This window comes from Mya arenaria, chromosome 10 (assembly GCF_026914265.1).
Source record: "Mya arenaria isolate MELC-2E11 chromosome 10, ASM2691426v1".
NCBI classification, from domain to species: domain Eukaryota; kingdom Metazoa; phylum Mollusca; class Bivalvia; order Myida; family Myidae; genus Mya; species Mya arenaria.
In genome coordinates this window covers 42,804,137-42,819,522 of record NC_069131.1, presented here as the reverse complement: position 1 = coordinate 42,819,522, position 15,386 = coordinate 42,804,137, and the positions used below count along the sequence as shown (strand labels likewise).

Below are 15,386 nucleotides of genomic sequence, written 5' to 3'. Positions count from 1 at the left end.
GTACATTCTTTTAGCGTCAATATTAACAATATACCCTAAGGCCGTAAACGTGTGTGCAATTATTTTAGATAGGCGACTGACGATTGATTACTTAAATCTTGTGTCTTACATTACATTCATCGTGTGTCGTGCATAAACCAAGAGCATGAAATATTTACATCCACATTCACTTCAGTTACAATCAGATAAAGTCAATGGCGTCATTTCGGGAGAAGAATATCCAATATCGCGGTGACATGGTAAGTAAATTTGTTTAAGTGGCATCAATCAACACAGCAAACAAAGCGTGGAATTGCCATTTTTTCAGAAGGAATGCGTCAACAGAACTAGAGCCTGATTTGATTATCAAATAATCAGGACATTGTTGAGTCTAACTTTGTTACAAAAGAACCGTGAATGTCTAGTTGGCAGAAATGCTGTCCAAAAATATGTAGTTTTTTTCAACAGGCGAGCTTTGCTGTCATTTAAAATCAACAACAGGAAAATACCGCAAATATCTCGTAACACAGAGTTTAAACGTTATGAAAAGGTGATTTGGTAAGAGAATAAAATACATAGAAAGCAGTGGCGTCACTAATAATTTTGTTTTAGAGGGGGCACCAGTTGGGGGACGCAAGATTGAACGCGCGCCCTCTTCCCCAAAGAATCAGGATTTTTTATGTAAATGTGGTATCGGGGGGCGCTAATAATGTATAATTCTAGCGCATTATATATATATATATATATTGCTGTACCTGATTGAAATGACAAGTGCGTTTGATTTTTTTTGGAGGGGTGAATTGAGCGGGGTGAGGGGCGCTATGTTTCGCTTGGGCAAGCGATAAAACAGCAGTTTGGTTGGATTTAGACTGCTTTTTGTCCGCAATTACGTTAAGGGCAATTATGGTAATGCTTGCCATAGTAATAGTTCCAGATCCACTTCCCGAGTTATTGAAATCATACATAAGCGCGAGTTGCGAGTTGTATAATTTAAAGGACTATGTTGTGGCTGTGGTTATTGTTTTGAATCATATTGTGAAGGATAGCGTTCAATAAGCAGCTTAAATCGTATAAGTGAATATTGTTGTTATTTGTTCTCACACTTATTGTACGGTTAAGCTCAGCCTCATTGCTCACCGTTCTGATATGGGAGTTAATGTTTGGACGAAAACAAAAAGAACACTCTCAAATATGGTACAGGACATCTTTTACAAACAGAGGTGTTCTGATTCAGAGCGATTTCCTTGTATTTATACGACATTGAGTTGTCACCCAAACATTCCAGACACTGATAATACACTCTACTGAGTCGAAAAAAACAACAACTTTATTTAAAATATTGCATGATGAACTTCCAAGGTCATCAAGACATACCTAGAAACTTTTTTATAATTGTTCGTCGTCTGGGATTTTATGTATACTTTGAAAAGATTTACCTTTAACGTTTTTTCTTCATTTAGGATTGTTTGGATAAGAGTGAGGTCTGTGCACGTAAACTGGTTTAAACCCCCAGTAAATTTACATTTTACTGAACGTTCCAAGGCGGTACCTAACAATCCTTGATAAACATACCTAGTTTTTTTATATACATATTTATGTAAAGTATGTATTCACTGTGCTGTTTGTGGAGTTTTGTGCTGTTCTTCCATGTTTCTTGTTTGTGATATTTTGTTTTTGTGTTCTATGTCGTTAGCATTTACCCAGTGCCATTAAACCGGGTTTATGTTTAATCTTTTTGCTGCTGAGCTCGTTTCTGTAGTTTTTTTCAAATAAGTACTTAAAACTAGATGCGTGTGTGATCTGTCTGTTTTGTGGGTATGTTTTAAGTTTCTCGTTTAGTATCTGTTAGGCCTTAGCCCATGTGCCTTCAAATTGTGTTAATTGCATGTTCACTGGGAATGACCCTGCATTTTCCCTTGTACAAATTACGGTTTTACTCAAGATATATGGGGTTGTTTTTTTTAAAAATGCAGAATAGGCTTATTATTATTCCAGTTATTTAAAGCTCAACATTGCTATTCGATTTGATGTCTGATTCGATACTTTCGAACAAAATGCTATGTGAAATGTTAGCGAGTCCTTCTAAGACACACTTCCATCTAAGAAAAACGTGAAGGCGTAATGTTAAATGTTTAAGTTGATTGCATCGTCTGTAAAATATAAATCTGTTTGGTCTCAAATAAAAAAAATCAGTTTGAATACGGTTTGAACGAATTGTCGTAACTATGTTATCAAAAGTAATGGCTAATGGCATCCTTATTAATATATAACCCTTATTTATTTGCAAAAGCTTGGCGCTCAAAAACTGTGTTCGTAACACGGTCCCCGTGGCAAGAAAACTCTCTGTTTATGGGATTTAAATGTCACACGTTGTCTCCCCTGTATTAGAAGATAAAAGCTGACGACAGCTCTTTACCTTGACCATTAGCAATCAGTTCTTTACTACCCTCGGTAGAATTCTTTAAGGGCATACTATCTCGAATATGTTCAATGAAAAGTTCGATAGCATTGTTCAATAGTTAAACATTATGCTCTAGTTACATCACCGTTATCAATAATTGCTTAATGATTTCCCATTCTTATTCCTATGGGCGCTCCAAGCAGTCGGTTATAACACTCTTCGTGAGTACATGTCTTTGTTTGCAAGATGTTATCAAAGTTTCTCTTTGTGCTCGATGTTAATTTGTTCATGTTGTGGGCATGTCGACAAAGGGGAGGCATGGGCCGCCGTGCTTTTAGTGCCAGCCTTCCTCTGACCTGTGAATGGTGGCACCAAAAGCCTACATTTTTTTCTTTTTCATAAAATGTATTCATATAACACAAACATGAGGGTGGGGTGTATAGCGCCCCACCAAACCTGCATTAAACAAACACAATAACAAAATTAACTGAAATATTAAATATTATATAATAAGTACAAATGAAGGATGAGTGGAAAGATGGTTACATTGCAAAGTGCTATGACGTATTAGGGATTTTAAACTTCGGACAATTACCGACCAGAGTATACATGAAAATGTTTAAACAAAACAGTATTTCGTAAAAGTAGTTTGTATTTATGAGAGTTATATAAACAAGTGAAATATGTTATAAACAGTTAGAATATAAAACAATTTAAAAGAAAACGCTGAATGGTATTAAAGGGGGGAAATAGACATATTCATAAAATGTACTGTTTGTCTCCCTTGAGTGAATTTATATTACGTTACCACGCTATTTCATTTTAAAATGTCCATCTAAAAATATACTTGTACTGTAAAACAAAACTATAGAATATTTTCGAGCCAATGCACCTCCAGATATGACATATTGTTTATCATTTTTAATTCGACATATTACCTACATTTTAAGCAAAGTTTAAAAGGAAACACGTTATTCCTAGGAAAATATGTATCCACTTGAAAAATGAACTAAGAAAATTACATTGTCCGCCTGGATATTATATCTGAAATCACTACAACCCAAAGGAAATTTCAGGGTCGGATCCAGGATTTGACTTCAGAGGGGACGCATCTTAGGGGCGTACCTTAGGGGCGTGAGCCGTTGCACCCCTCCCTAAAAACCGAAAATTATTTGGTTCAAACCGTGGGCAGGTAAGTTTGGGGTTACTCTCCCAAGAATGATTTAATAATTTGCAGTCCAAAATGGTACATTTTCTTATATTGAAATAAAAGAAAACTTGGACGACTTAAGGTAGGGGGGGGGGGGCATAGGTCCCCCCGGACGCCGTTAGACGAGGTAATTAATTTGAATCTGCCAGGTTTACCAGGCGACTCAACAAACTCCCGAAACTCCCTACTAGAGTTTGATATAAATAGAAATAGAAGATATGACCACAGAACTCCCCTCAATGGATGCAGGGGAGGCAACCAGTACATTTAATGACAAATATGATATATATTTCCTCCCTTTGTTAACAACTACAGCTTTGTTAGTTAATATTTTGTATATTAAGTGTTTACTACATATTTCTCTTGCTTCACATTACTCTCGTATATCCAAACTATTTTCACAAACTAATGTTTTTATGTTCACAATTTTATATATATATACCGTAAGCATATTTGCAAATTAAGCAACACACCCATGAACATGCCACAGGACTCTGCCTCATAGGCTTGGTGCTGCCATTCAAGGGTCAGATGAAAGCTGGGACTAGAAGCAGGGTGGCCCATGCCTCCGCTGTGCCGACATGCCCACAACACATACAAGAAAAGTAAAACATCCTGGATAGCAATAATCCACCTTTTGAATGTGAAGTCTAAAAGAAACAAACACTTAAAAAATAATGATAATCAGTAGGACTGATATAACAAGAGCAATACATTTCAATTTAAAACTCAGAATGAATATATTATCAAACCGTTGATCGAAGTCATTTGAAATTTATTGAAACACTTTTCCAGTCACTGGTGGTTATAGCTATTTAAAACTGCGATGTTGCATTAAAGAAATAAATACACAAATTACAAAAAGATATTATATTTAATGCGGCGACCTTCGCAACGTCATAGTCGATAAATTAAACTCGGGGCAGTCTCTCCGTGTAAAGGGAATGGGCCGCACATCTCTGCTCGTTTTTTTTCGATTTTAGAAAAAAATAACCTTAAGAATCAGCGTAAAGTATGAAAAATGCCTGTAAACACTCATTCGAGACATACACAACCTCCTTTTAAGTAGTCATAAATGTGATAAACATGCCAAAAAGCTCATGGAACAAATTCATGAAATATATAATCTTTTGGACATGTTGCAATAAGTTTTTAACAATTCAAAGGTTAAGCTCAACTAATTGAGTACCCAGAATCCAAGATGCATTCTGAAAGAGTCAAAATCAGACATGCTAAGAATTATTCTTACTTGGAGACGGTATTGAAGTGTGTGTATACCACGTGATAAAAGGCTCTAATATTATTGTAACCAGAACATATTTTTTTATTTCTTTTGCCTTGAGAAATGTTAAGTTTTTCAATGTATATAACTGAATAAATTAATGCATAAAAAATTATATATGAATGACTGATAGTATGGAATAATGAAAGGTAGCAATATGTCGTTGAAATAGTAATATCTTTGTGTTGCTGAGATTGTTCAAGTAGATGGTTTTCTTGTCCATAAGCTAATAATCATATGCACACTTAATAAAACATTCTACGTCATATAATCATATGTGTAGTATAACTCTCTCTTTTTATTGCTTATACAATTTGCAATTAAGGTAATGTTCGCTTAAAGGATAAAATGTGCCAATATATTTTAAAAACGGACCAAACTGTCACTAAAGACCAATACAAGTCAGCAGTTTTATTAAAAACAAGATATTATCTCAAAGCTGCAGCCGGAAACGATTCACAAACGGCATAAAGTTTATTTAAAAATGGAACAAACAGTATCAATGAATTTTATATGACCAAACTTACTCATATTATGCTTCAGTTTGGATTCTATTTTCCATAATATAATCTTGAAATACTAACAAATTACCACATGTTGGCATGTCGGCGTACACCAGGTTCAGCTAGGGTGTACATTGGACCAGCTGGCTGGTTGGTTCTTCATAATTTCCACCAGGCCTGTTAAAAATAATTAGAAAGGATATTAATAAATGCACAACACTGACCAAAACATATAATCATTGAAGCCCTTATAGCCTATACAACAGACTAGGTTAACACATCTCTGGCATACCAGTTTCAAATGATGGGTTCAACGCTCAAGTGTTCCACCGTGACACATATTGGGTCATGACAGATGCGATAAAGTCAACACAAGTCTTGGAGAGGAACCCAGTATCCTAACATGTGAACATGAAAGTTATGCCCCTTACATTGAAAACCCCATACTTTATTGGACAGTGTATGATAGTACCTAACAATATGCGGCGGGAAATAGCCTGTTGGCGTTTCAACAGCTCAAATTGATGTTACATAAATAAAAAGACTTGTTTTTTTGTATGTAGTGTACACCAACATTGATGTTGAGCAGCCAAGTGCAAATAGTTCATTAAACCTAATCAAATACATATATTAGTAATAAAATTCTAGTACCGTGCATTTGCTCATATAGCTTGTACATATCAAAGCACATATACAAGGAGTGAATACACCAATTTTCATCATTCTGTTGTACATGTACATTCAAAAAACATAAACAACTAAAAAATATATAACAAAATAATTAAAACAAAAAATATGAAACTTAAATGCATTTCACATGCAACTGTTGATTTGCTTAAAAAATCTCCATCTATGAGAAGAAAAAACATGAGTGGAAATACCCCTTAACAATCATTAACCATTATATATATGTACGTACACATATTAACAACAACAAAAAGGAAATATACATTTATTTAATATAAAATATTTCAGTAAAAATCAGGACGCAGATTCTTAAAGCAGTGGTAATATTTCTCATAAACTATGGCACATTAATTCCATCAACAATATTGTTTATTTGTGTTGTTGGTTCAAATGCCAATATGATTATTACTCTTTATTTAAATATATATTTTAATGCCAAAATAAAATAGAAATTAGCTTGAATTGATTTTTTTTCAAATTTATCACACTTAAGTAGCCTTACAGCATTCAAGGTAAAAATCAATCTGCAACTAGAAAACAATATCATTCAGACAGTAAAAGAACGGCAACAACATGCTCAGAAACAATTAAGTTCACATTGAAACCTTCAGTCTTAATCATGAATCAAATTAATTTGAAGCCATACATGTTTACGGTAAATCTTTCAGTTGAGCCTTAGGGTTGAGAGTAAGATGGTTAATATAATATGGGTTGAAACCTTTTTGCACTTTCATTCACACGGTATTCGTGTAAATGTAGTAGTGTCATCTACCCTTTTCCAGAATGCGTGATTTTTGAAGATTTGCTTGGCTAACAATAAAACAATGTTTGGGAATATATTTTTACTCTTGTGGGAAATGGGGATACACATCAATAGTAGGCAAGATGGAAGACGGGGTTACACATTAATAGTACGCAAGGTTGGAGATTGGGTACACATTGATAGTACGCAAGGTTAGAGATTGGGTACACATTGATAGTACGCAAGGTTGGAGATTGGGTACACATTAATAGTACGCAAGGTTAGAGATTGGGTACACATTGATAGTACGCAAGGTTGGAGATTGGGTACACATTGATAGTACGCAAGGTTGGAGATTGGGTACACATTGATAGTACGCAAGGTTGGAGATTGGGTACACATTGATAGTACGCAAGGTTGGAGATTGGGTACACATTGATAGTACGCAAGGTTAGAGATTGGGTACACATTGATAGTACGCAAGGTTGGAGATGGGTTTCACATTAATAGTACGCTAGGAGGGGAGACAGATTAACACATTAATAGTACGCTAGGAGGGAGATGGGGCTACACATTGATAATACGCTAGGTGGGAGATGGGTTCCACATTGATAGTACGCTAGGTGGGAGATGGGTTCCACATTGATAGTACGCTAGGTGGGAGATGGGGTTACACATTGATAGAACGCAAGGTGGGAGATGTGGTTACACATTAATAGTTCGCAAGGTGGGAGATGGGTTTACACGTTGATAGTACGCTAGGTGGGAGATGGGTTCCACATTGATAGTACGCTAGGTGGGAGATGGGTTCCACATTGATAATACGCTAGGTGGGAGATGGGTTCCACATTGATAGTACGCTAGGTGGGAGATGGGTTCCACATTGATAGTACGCTAGGTGGGAGACGGGGTTACACATTGATAGTACGCTAGGTGGGAGATGGGTTCCACATTGATAGTACGCTAGGTGGGAGATGGGTTCCACATTGATAGTACGCTAGGTGGGAGATGGGGTTACACATTGATAGTACGCTAGGTGGGAGATGGAATTAGACATTGATAATACGTTAGGTGGGAGACGGGGCTACACATTGATAGTACGCTAGCTGGGAGATGGGTTTACACATTAATAGTACGCTAGGAGGGGAGATAGAGTTACACATTAATAGTACGCTAGGAGGGAGATGGGGCTACACATTGATAATACGCAAGGTGGGAGATGGGTTCCACATTGATAGTACGCTAGGGGGAGGATGGGGTTACACATTGATAGTACGCTAGGTGGGAGGCGGGGTTACACATTGATAGAACGCAAGGTGGAAGATGGGGCTACACATTGATAGTACGCTAGGTGGGAGACGGGGCTACACATTGATAGTACGCAAGGTGGTAGATGGGGCTACACATTGATAGTAAGCAAGGTGTGAGATGGGTTCCACAATGATAGTACACAAGGTGGGAGATGGGGCTACACATTGATAGTACGCTAGGTGGGAGACGGGGTTTCACATTGAAAGAACGCAAGGTTGGAGAAGGGGTTACACATTGAGTGAACACAAGGCGGGAGATAGGGTTACACATTGATAGTAAGCAAGGTGGGAGACGGGGCTACACATTGATAGTACGCAAGGTGGGAGATGGGTTCCACAATGATAGTACACAAGGTGGGAGATGGGGTTACACATTGATAGTACGCAAAGTGGGAGAAGGGGTTACACATTGATAGAACGCAAGGTGGGAGACGGGGCTACACATTGATAGAACGCAAGATTGGAGATGGGTTCCACAATGATAGTACACAAGGTGGGAGATGGGGTTACACATTGATAGTACGCAAGGCGGTAGACGGGTTTACATATTGATAGTACGCAAGGTGAGAGACAGGGTTACACATAGATAGTATGCAAGGTGGGAGACAGGGTTACACATTGATATATGCAAGGTGGATGATAAGGTTACACATTGATAGAACGCAAGGTGGGAGATGGGGTAACACATTGATAGTACGCAAGGAGGGAGATGGGGTTCACATTGATAGTACGCAAGGTGGGAGATGGGGTAACACATTGATAGTACGCTAGGTGGGTGACGGGGTTACACATTGATAGTACGCAATGTGGGAGACAGGGATACACATTGGTAGTACGCAAGGTGGGAGATGAGTAACACATTGATAGTACGCAAGGTGGGAGATGGGTTACACATTGAAAGTACGCAAGGTGGGAGATTGGTTACGCATTGAAAAAACGGAAGGTGGAAGACGGGGCTACACATTGAAAGTACGCAAGGTGGAAGACGGGGTTACACATTGATAGTACGGTATGTGAGAGATGGACTTGCACATTGATAGTACGCAAGGTGGGAGATGTGGTTACACATTGATAGTACGCAAGGTGGGAGATGTGGTTACACATTGATAGTACGTAAGGTGGGAGACGGGGTTACACATTGATAGTACGCAAGGTGGGAGATGTGGTTACACCTTGATAGTACGTAAGGTGGGAGACGGGGCTACACATTGATAGTACACAAGGTGGGAGACGGGTCTATACATTGATAGTACGATAGGTGGGAGATGGGGCTACACATTGATAGTACGATAGGTTGGAGATGGGGCTACACATTGATAGTACGATAGGTGGGAGATGGGGTTACACATTGATAATACTATAGGTGGGAGATGGGTTTACACATTGATAGTACTATAGGTGGGAGATGGGGTTACACATTGATAGTACGATAGGTGGGAGATGGGGTTACACATTGATAGTACGCAAGGTGGGAGATGTGGTTACACATTGATAGTACGTAAGGTGGGAGACGGGGCTACACATTGATAGTACACAAGGTGGGAGACGGGTCTATACATTGATAGTACGATAGGTGGGAGATGGGGCTACACATTGATAGTACGATAGGTGGGAGATGGGGCTACACATTGATAGTACGATAGGTGGGAGATGGGGTTACACATTGATAGTACGATAGGTGGGAGATGGGGCTACACATTGATAGTACGATAGGTGGGAGATGGGGCTACACATTGATAGTACACAAGGTGGGAGATGGGGCTACACATTGATAGTACGCAAGGTGGGAGATGGGGCTACACATTGATAGTACGATAGGTGGGAGATGGGGTTACACATTGATAGTACGATAGGTGGGAGATGGGGCTACACATTGATAGTACGATAGGTGGGAGATGGGGCTACACATTGATAGTACGATAGGTGGGAGATGGGGCTACACATTGATAGTACGATAGGTGGGAGATGGACTTACACATTGATACAAGTAATTCTTTTCAGAGATTCCGATGTTGTATCGATATGGTAGTGTTTATTCATATTTTGATTACTCATTCACATTTCTCATAATTATCTTCTAAAATGACCATATAAACCAATATTGGTCATGCGTTAACAGTGTTAAACGGTTTTTCACACCTTATCAATTGCCTTTCAACTGTCATTGCAATTTATACAACTTGCGAAAATGTTAATACCTAGCAATTGTTTGTTTATTTTGGAACACGCGTTCGGGAAAAAGTGTGAAATTATGATCTCGAGGGAGCCATAAGGTTCTGTGCATGATGTGTGTACTTGGGACCAAGAATATTGCTGGACTTCGCGACATAATTAGGTTTCGATGCAGCGTAGGTATATTTTATATGAAAATAGAAGGAAAAAAGTTCGGGACCAAGCTCCGACCTCGAAGGAACGCCGGTTCTCGAACGACCGCTTGTTCGGACGACCGAAGTTTTACTGTAGTACGCTAGGTGGGAGATGGGGCTTCACATTGATAGTACTCAAGGTGGGAGATGGGTAACACATATTAAAAGTACACAAGGTGGGAGATAGGGCTACACATTGGTGAAGCAGCGCTGGAAAATGATGGGCAGCGTTGGAGAATAGTTGGCTACGAAAGAAATTCGGTGGGCAGCGAAGGAGACTGGCGGAGCAACGTTTGAATATGGTGTGGTAAGCAGTGGTGGAAAAAAATGGAGCAGGTTTGAAAAATGGTGAATAGCGTTGATAATGTAGGAGCTTAGTGGTATTATGTAGAGAACGTGATGGGATGATGTAGGAACGTGGAAGAATAATGTGAGGAAGTGGTGGGATAATGTAGAAACGTGGTAGAATAATGTGAGGAAGTGGTGGGATGATGTAGGAACGTGGTAGAATAATGTGAGGAAGTGGTGGGATGATGTAGGAACGTGGTAGAATAATGTGAGGAAGTGGTGGGATAATGTAGGAACGTGGTAGAATAATGTGAGGAAGTGTTGGGATAATGTAGGAACGTGGTAGAATAATGTGAGGAAGTGGTGGGATAATGTAGGAACGTGGTAGAATAATGTGAGGAAGTGGTGGGATGATGTAGGAACGTGGTAGAATAATGTGAGGAAGTGGTGGGATGATGTAGGAACGTGGTAGAATAATGTGAGGAAGTGGTGGGATAATGTAGGAACGTGGTAGAATAATGTGAGGAAGTGGTGGGATGATGTAGGAACGTGGTAGAATAATGTGAGGAAGTGGTGGGATAATGTAGGAACGTGGTAGAATAATATGAGGAAGTGGTGGGATAATGTAGGAACGTGGTAGAATAATGTGAGGAAGTGATGGGATGATGTAGGAACGTGGTAGAATAATGTGAGGAAGTGATGGGATGATGTAGGAACGTGGTAGAATAATGTGAGGAAGTGGTTGGATAATGTAGGAACGTGGTGGAATAAGATAGGGAAGTGGTGTTGAATAATGTAGGAGCGTGGTGGAATAATGTAACGTGGTGGGAAAATGGTGAGGAATAATGTAGGAACGTTGTCGAATAAGATAGGAAAATGGTGATGGAATAATGTAGGAGCGTGGTGGAATAAGATAGGAAAGTGTTGTGTAATAATGTAGGAACGTGGTGAAATAAGATAGGGAAAGTGGTGTTGAATAATGCAGGAGCGTGGTGGAATAATGTAACGTGGTGGGAAAATGTAGGAAAATGGTGAGGAATAATGTAGGAACGTGGTCGAATTAGAAAAATAATGTACGAACGTGGTCGAATTAGATAGGAAAGTGGTGATGGAATAATGTAGGAGCGTGGTGGAATTAATGTAAGGTGGTGGGATACTGTAGGAAAATGGTGTGGAATAATGTAGGAACGTGGTGGAATAATGTAACGTGTTGAGATAATGTAGGAAATGGTGTGGAATAATGTAGGAACGTGGTGGGATAACATAGGAAAGTGGTGTGGAATAATGTAGGAACGTGGTGGAATAATGTAGGAACGTGGTGGGATAACATAGGAAAGTGGTGTGGAATAATGTAGGAACGTGGTGGAACAAGAAAGGAAAGTGGTGATGGAATAATGTAGGAGCGTGGTGGAATAATGTAATGTGAACGAACGAGTGAACGAAAGTTTATTTCAATGAAAGGCCTCCAGCCCATAATACATGTTACAATGCAAATCAAATATAACAAAATGCATATATGTACTAAATAAGAGTTGTGTCTCTTGGTTAACAAGTTAAGTGTTATCTATAGCTAACATGAGTTTATGAATGTAAAGAGCAATGGATTTAATATGGGTAACATTTTCCGATGTCATCATATTATAGAAATGAAAAATGTCAGTATTTCCACGATACCAAGAGAACAAATAATTTTCCCGGATGTCATTAAATCTTGAACACTTAAAAAACACATGATATTCATCTTCAATAACAAGTAGGTCTTTATCCAATAAACAATAAGTACAAAAGCGATCATTTCTATCAATACAAAAAAATCGACCAATTTCAATATGAAGTTTATGACTAGATGTTCTAAATCTTGCCAATGATTTTCGTACAGGAAACAGTAAACTGATATTAAGGTATCTTTCAACATTCAATAAAGACTTAAAGCATTTATAAGTATCACAACGTGAGGAATTATTTACATCACCAAGCCATGTTTGTCTACAACAATCAGCAATTCTTATTTTAAAATGACACATAAATATATTTATATCTCCCACATCTTGGGCAATCCAAGCATACCCAAAGCCATATGTAAACAATATTTCTTTTATATAAGTTGCCCAAGTACGCCTACCTAAACTATCCAGATTTTTTATCATAATATATGAATTTCTAGGGAATCTATTTTCAGGCATTTGTAATACTTTGCACCAATATTTTACACATTTCGAGACATAAATAGTGAACATTGGTAATCTACCACATTCACCTAAAGCCACACAATTATTTACAGAACTCTTAACTCCGAGAAAATATTTACAAAAGAAAAGCTGTACTTTTTCAATCTCATTACATTCCTTGAATCCCCAAATTTCTGAGCCAAATGTCAGTATCGGGGAGACCATTGTATCAAAAAGTTTAAAAAATTCATTATGATTAAACGTACCAAATGACAACTGATAGTTTTTAATTGAAAAAATGGCTTTCCTTGCCTGAGCTGCTAATTTGGATTTCGCTGCAGACCAAGATAATGTTGGAGTAAACAATAAACCCATATATTTGTACATCGATGTAATTCTGACGATGTTACCATTAAGTGTCCAATTTTCATACTGGCGTAATGGGCCTCCGTTTCTAAATACAATAATTTCAGTTTTTTTCAGATTAATCTGCATCCCATATTCATTACAAAAGTTGGAGATAGCGTTTAATTGTCGTTGAAGGTTTATGGCAGTATCAGCACAATTTGCCACATCATCTGCGTACAGTAAACAGTGTATATCAGGAATATTGTCCGTGATAAAAACACCCTGGTTACAACTATCTTTAAGATATTGACATAGATCATTGATAAAAAGATTAAATAAAATTGGAAAATATAAATCTCCCTGCCTTGTCCCAATATTACACTTAAAACCCTCAGTAGCATAAACTTTTTTTGTATTTACGTTTTCATTTGTTATGACGTCATCAAAAAGACCACCAGAATTATCTAATTTTATATGAGCTTTGAGTTTAGAATACATCGACAGTATTACGTTTATGAGTTTACCTTTTATTCCTTTGTTTATCAATCATATTAGTTAAAAGTTTGTAATGACCCAAGGAATCAAAGGCCTTTTGAAAATCAACATACAACACGTAAAATCTGCCGCCTGGTTTTGACAAATATTTTTGTATTAGGCATTGTAATGTAAACAAATTATCAACAACAGAATAACCTGCCCTAAAACCAGCTTGCGATTCATCTAAAACATTGTATTGCTCTGACCATTCTGTGATTCTTTCTGTAACAATACTTGAAAATATCTTATATATAACATTAATTAAAGAAATACCACGATAGTTGGCTGGGTCATTTTTAGCACCAGACTTATAGATAGGTGTAATTAGACTAGTACTCCAACTGTCCGGAAATTCACCCGATGAAAGGATTTTATTAAATATTATATTCAATATAGGCGTTATCAATGTAATGGTATTTTTATAGAATTCAGCGCCTATGCCATCAATACCATGTGCCTTTCCAGCTTTTAATTTCCTTATACTTTTCTCGATTTCCTCATTTGTGATAGGTGCGTTTAATAAATTTTCAATTCCGATATGTTCAGCCGTATTAGAAATATCCAAGCCAGCAACAGACACTTGATTGTCTTTAAAAAGTAAAGATTTAAAATATTCAACCCACTCATTAGGCTTAATTGAGCTCACTGCCTCAGGCTGTTTATATGTACATCGCTTTAATGTTGACCAAAATAACTTTGGGTTTCTACTGTTATCTATTAACATCTGACGTGCATGCTTTTGATATTCTAATTGTTTCTTTCTACATACGTTCTTAAAGGATGACCGTGCTTCTTTATACATATTAAAATCAAAATCATCATTAGTTTGCCTAAAATGGCGCAATAAAACTGTTTTAGTATGTTTCAACTGGATGCAAGTTCGGTCCCACCATTTTGGTTGATCAGACTTATTAAGCGATATCCTTTTCTTACACTGCATTACACCCGCCGCTCGTTTATAAATATCCAGTAGCATAGAAATAGCACTATCTATATTAATTTCGACTAAATCTGAAATTGAACGACTGTGTAAATCAATCATAGAACAAAAATTAGATAGAAACTTATCTGCTATGCGTTCACTCCATTTAAAACTATCAAACGTTTGTATATTAGGTTCACGGTCCCCTTGTATATCATTAGTACCGTTATTGCTCTGCCTAGGAATAGAGAGTTGAGTTACAATAGGAAAGTGATCAGAGCTATCTATATCATCAACATAAAGTAGAATGTGGTGGGATAATGTAGGGAAAAGGTGAAGAATAATGTAGGAACGTGGTGGGATAAGATAGGAAAGTGGTGTGGAATAATGTTACGTGGTGGAATACTGTAGGAAATGGTGTGGAATAATGAAGGAACGTGGTGGGCTAAGATAGGAAAGTGGTGATGGAATAATGCAGGAGTGTGATGGAATAATGTAACGTGTTAAGATAATGTAGAGAAAATGGTGTGGAATAATGTAGGAGCGTGGTGAAATAATGTTACGCGGTGGGATAATGTAGGAACATGGTGTGGAATAATGTAGGAACGTGGTGAAATAATGTTACGCGGTGGGATAATGTAGG

General features: G+C 37.7%; 1 pseudogene; it reads right to left on the bottom strand.

The window, feature by feature from the left end:
• Positions 1-15,386, bottom strand: part of LOC128204721 (uncharacterized) — an 81,075-nt pseudogene that overhangs the window by 44,888 nt on the left and 20,801 nt on the right.